Here is a 6075-nt window from a genome sequence, read left to right as displayed (position 1 = left end):
ACTTCCTCCTTCTTCAAGAGGGATCCACAATCTTACTGCAATATACTTCTCGCTCGTTCTAGGGATGTTGCTGATTCGAGTCGTGATATTGTACAACTCTTTGATGAACAGATGCGTATCATATTTTTCTGTGTAATGCAGATACACAGCAACAAAATGCGACTCCTTAATTTTAAAATTACAGGAGTTACAGATGGTGTTCAGGAAAAATCCATTCTGATGGTTATGGTGTACGACCTTGTGATTTTCGGGGGTGAAAGCCTGGTTACACTCCGCACATCTTGTTGCCGTGTCATGTCTCCGTTGTTGTTCCGTTTTGAGAGGAGGTGGAGAAACGTAAGGGCCTTTCAGGCTGGGTGCAAGTTCTCTTGCACATTCCGCTATTTTCTTAACAAATTTTTTTACCGTATCGGGTCCGCAATACAAGATGACATCATTTAACTTTTCTCCGTAAATGGAGAAAATGCAAGGTTCGTGGTGAAAAATTTGTATTGTGCTTGAGGTAGAGGGATCAGGGTTGGAAGACGTCATGGGAACTTGGAAGCTTTCAAAGTCGGCATAAAGGACAACGGGATGGTGGAGAAGAGCCTGGTGTTTCTGAAATTTCATCTTGGTTCCGGGTTCCGGCATAACATCTTCGGGTTCTGCATTCACGGAGCCAAAACACTTGTGCTGTTCTTTCATCTTCTTTCCCCCCCGAAAAATTCTCAAACACCGATCGCAAATTTCAATCTTATCGTGATCCTTGCTGATCTGTCTACCGACTAGGCGAGAAAAATGGCGAATCTAACTGTAACGGCCATCTACAAGCAAGAGTCGAATTACATTATTCTGGCTTCTCGCAGGTCTTAACCCACAAATGTCGCCGCAATCGTCAACCCCGAACACAGAAATATCGACATCTTCTCTTTTTTCCTCTCTATAGTTTTTTTAAAAATTGATTGATCTTATTGAGGGGTACAGGATAGGAAATTCCTTTCATCACATTCTTGTATTTCTTTTCGTATCGGGTGTAATTGGACAGACGAGGGGGGGGGGGTTATCATTATTAGCTGGGTGTAATGCGGCGATGACAGACCATAAGAAACTCTTCGCATCATTACTTTCTATGTTTAACACTGCATTTTGCTTTTTTTTAGCGCTGCGTAACGGTTTGAAGTTGCACACTCGAAGCTGTAACATGTGGCTGCAACCGCAAAGACTCCATCCACTTCCGCGACCTTCAAACTCTTCTTGTTTTTGTGCCAGGTGCTCAAATAGGCGTGTTACAATCTCGTCAAGATCGTCGTGATTGCCTTCATGTAAGCCTTCGCACTCTACGTAAAAGCTGAAAGTGGTTGTCTCGGACGAGACAACTTTCTCATACAGCAGGGTCAAGATGAGATGAATTTCAACTGCAACATTAATGAGGCAATCCCGTAATTTATCAACTACCAGAGATTTCACATTGTCGAGGAACGTGGCCGGGTCACACTTTTCGTCATTTCCAGATTTATACGTCATGATGTGTGCACTTTTATTCAAAGCACCGCCTTCATGCGCATCAATGCGAGATTTCTTAGCCGGGGGGACATCATGTTCCGGTAGACGACATTTTTTCAAGTGCCTAGCAATATTAGGTTTAGAAACCAGCTTCCCACAGTTGCGACATGCTATTTTTCACAAAACCCTGAGGGGCCTGGTTGCGGTTCCTCTCTCTCTCTCTCTCTCTCTATATATATATATATATATATATATATATATATATATGTGTGTGTGTGTGTGTGTGTGTGTGTGTGTGTGTGTGTGTGTGTTATTTATATATACGCGAAATTTTTGGGGGGTGGTGGGGAAAGCGCAGTGAAACAGAAGGAAAAAAATTGAAAAAAAAAGCTGAAAAGTGCTAAACATTTTTCTTGTTTTACATTTTCCTCCCACAAAATGCATATATATTAGACGCGAACAGTGTGTGCACTGTTGTAGGAGGTAAAAGAGAAATGAGTTAAAATGAAAAAAATGTGCGGCATGTGTGTCAATTTTTATGACTCCTCTGAATATGTATGTGTCAGACGCAAAACAAAATAATATCATGAAAAAATAAAAAACACACTTGAAAAAATAACTTACCTTTTTAAGAGACACTTCAAAAAAACTTGTAGCTCACTGAACTTCCACGATGATATGTATACTGCCAGACAAGTACCACGATAAACGTTCACTATGATAATGATATACAAAAGGAGAAACTCGTACGTTATATAGGAACCCCACCCACGCGACCCCTGGTGAAAACACAATGAGCACTATAGTCAATGTCCTAGCAATGAACGGGCAAAGTACCCCGCTGACCGATTCACACATGCGTGTGTATGTTGCCCTGGTACAATGAACAATGCTATACTTCCTATTTATTTTTTCAACAAGACTTTTTGACACACATGACCTGGGGGACAAATAGCAATGAACGGGTAAGTACCCAGTTGACAGTTCCACCCATGCATGTTGTCATGGTACAATGAACAATGTTATACTTCCTATTTTATTTTTCAACAAGACCTTTGACACACATGTCCTGGGGGACAAATGGCAAATGTTCGTTGACCGATCTACCCATTGGGCGTTTGGGTCTGCTACAAAGGACAATGCTACTTCATACCTTTTTCAGCGGACCGGATGTTTCTGGACCAAAAATGACAAATGATCTTTGACAGATCCACCACCCATGAGTATTTGGCTTGGTACAAAATAACAATGCTACTTCCTACTTTTTCACCCAAGAGCAATTGACATGAGAGAGAGGGTGATCATTTTCCGACATCATGAATTGTATTTCGACGAATCCGACCGAGCAGCAATTTTTTTTTGATTACGACGGCGATCACATAGTCCAAAAAAACGTCACGACGACATCCGTCGTGCCGGAAATTCATTCGGCTTACACGAACCCACCTGATGTTTCAACGGGGATGCTTTACAGCTGCGGTATGTTCACCAATCAATTTTGGGCTTCCGATTCTTTGGCGATTCTCAAGAAGGACACGGCGAGAGTTTCTTACTATGTTTCCTGCACGTGTTTCAAGTATCTGGAATTTCTTACCGAGCTACGCACTCGAAGAGATTTTAGACCGGCTCAACAATTACTATGCCGAGTGTTTCACTCAAGGCCAAACTTGTTTTTCCTTCAATGACGTTCTCGAATTATTAGATAGACACGAAGCAACAGCTGACGCGACGACTTCCCCCCAAAATAAAAAAAAACTCTCTGCACTTCCTCGCGTCCGTCGGGTTCTCACGCTTCACACCCAACCATCTGGAGCAAATTTTCTAGTCGATAAATTGTCCTTGCGAAACGTGCAATTAATTCAATGGGTACGGCGCCTCGTGTCTGTGGGAACGTTTTCTCAAGAGTAGAAGTGCCCAAGTGGATTCCCGCTTGCTCAGCATCCAAGGCTACAAGATGCTGCAGAGGCTGTTCGGCACGCCGACGCTGATTTTTTGGAACGATCACATGCAGATGAACGAGATCACGTCCAAAAATCCAGAGGGAGAAACGCTCGTGTATTTGAGTCACAATACAGAAATAATGAGAGGCGCGCGCGCGTGTGTGTGTGTGTGTGTGGCAGAAATATCACATCGTTCCCAGGTTTACAAAGGACACGATATATAAACATGGCCGGACTTATAAAATTACGATAAGGCGCATTCATCCTTCAAGGATGAGAAAGTGCATTCACTCATCACCGCTTTTCTTCGCTGTGAAACATCGTCAGCGCAATAAATGAGGCGCTGAACGTGGAGAAAAAGTGAGTTTTTGAGGTTTTGGTGCGGTTTTCTTAGGGGTCAAAAAATCAGGGTTGATCTCAAAGGCATATTTACTATCTACTGACAACGAAATTCTCACAATAATTGGAAAGCGCCCTGTGTTTCCGTACATTACGTTACATAAGCTAATAATACTTTGCGAACAATTTATATGACAAAATCAGTATCAAAGGTAAGCATATTCTCTGTTGCTATACAAAACGCCTCCTCTGCACTGCAATACATAAATAAGATCAAATTCATGAAGAAATTAGCCTCTAAATACTTACTATAGTAAAATCTGTTGCTGTACGTTATGTGTAGGCCTCCCAGAAATAACTACTTCCAACTATGCCACAAACAGTGTATACGTTACCTACAAAGGTTACCTCGTTTAGAAAGATTCTCCTTCTTGATCAGTTTGCCGGTGTGTTTTTTTCTTCCCTTCTATTTTGGGCTTGGATTATTCTCGTGGGATTTCGGATCTGCATTGAACATGTGTGCCGTGGATAGACAAGTTTTGGTAGTAGACACTCAACATAGAATTGTTGTAGCTGCGTTTCCATATTCTTCTTCCAGAATTGATCATCTTTCTGGATGTATTCTATTTTAACACCTTTCTGTGTCCACAGACCAAAGATACAGTACCTTCTCCGTGTAATAATTACTATTACCCTACACGTGGTAATAGTAATTATGTGTGGTGTTCATGATATTGGCGTTAAGCTCTTCGTCAAATTTTCAGAAAGTTTCTTTCTTCGTCTTGATGGCATGTGCAGGTGTTACATGTTTGACAGAAAAGGGACACTTAATTTCGATAATTGCATAACGAAATAAATGTTAGATACAGTGAAGTTTCTGATAGATATTCTATACATATTGTTATTGTTATGAGTTGTAGTATGCATAAACCTTCTTTGTAATATCATTCAAAGCCGTGCTATCCCAATATAATCCTTGCCTTCCAATAAGTTCAGTCTCTTCAGATAAAGCTAACAACCATCATATACAACAAATGCTAAACGAGTATTGTTATTATTTTATTACTTGGTAATCTTTTCGTTTGGGGGAGGGGTTCCAGACGCCCTAAATAAATCCTTTATATCTTTCAAAGCCTTATGATCTCAATCCTAATCATTGCCTTCCAAAATATTCAGAGTAAAAATAGTAGTACTTGATAAGTATTTCGTGTGCTATACTTCAAAGCCGTATTATATTTATAGCTATAATCCTTCCTTCCAATACGCGTTCAGAGGAAATTATCCATCGAATATGCAAAAATTGCTAAAGGAGTATATTTACATTATTTAATTTTAGTACTTCATAATCCTTTCAGGGGGGCCCGGACCCCCAGCAAACTTGTTCTACGTATTATAGCGTAATATTTGCCAAGGACACCGGTTTAATTGAATTACTCAAAATAACGTTACTGGTTTACGTACGTACAATGTAAACGTCTTATGGAAACCGATAAATACTTCCCCATTTGATGATGTAGTAAACGGATAGGTATTATTTATATTTCATTCTGAACCCTTTTTTTTCCGGCGATTTTGTAGCGCTTGAAACTTCATTGTTGTTTCTGCAGCAGAAGATTTTCTCGGAGCCCACATCTTACGCCAAACACACTTGCTGCAGTCACCCATATTTTGCAATTGAACACGTCCAGTTGACGCAAGCACACTTCCCTGTCTCTTGCGATCGTGTTTTGTCTTCACGAGCTATTTTGTTGTATCCCTCCGCGTTCTAATGTGGGTGGGGATTAGAACGGTTCTAACTATCTGCAAGAGATGTCGCCACAGTGCAGGGACACTTTTACTTATTGCAAGGGTTTCGTTTTCCTCAAACAGTCTCAAAATAGGAAAACTGACTTCTGGAGTGATGATGTTAATGTCAAGTACAATGAACATTGCATGACCCCAACAAAACAGTTTTCCATAAGCTTGTGTGGTTAACGAGATAATTGCATGTGCAAATTACGGTTTTCCCCATTATTATGCCCAATTTACTTATTAAGCAGGGTCTTTTTTTAAAATTTCTGCTTTGTAGAAATTACGCAGCCATATTTTCTGAAGGATAGAAAACAAACCCCGAGATCCTATCTTTGCTCGTAACTGAAAAATCTGTTTAAAACGGAATGTCTGCACTGCGCGTTTTCGTCAATGTATGAAGCAGCCTCAAGAAATGCATTTAATCCCATTTAACAGTGTGCGTGCTTTTAAAAGTGTGAATTCAATTGTTTATGTCCCCCACAGAAGAAGAAAACTTCTCCCATGCAACAGAAAAAACATTCTC

This window comes from Lepisma saccharinum, unplaced genomic scaffold, assembly GCF_977018435.1.
Source record: "Lepisma saccharinum unplaced genomic scaffold, izLepSacc3.1 HAP1_SCAFFOLD_217, whole genome shotgun sequence".
NCBI lineage: Eukaryota > Metazoa > Arthropoda > Insecta > Zygentoma > Lepismatidae > Lepisma > Lepisma saccharinum.
This window is presented reverse-complemented; position numbering follows the sequence as displayed.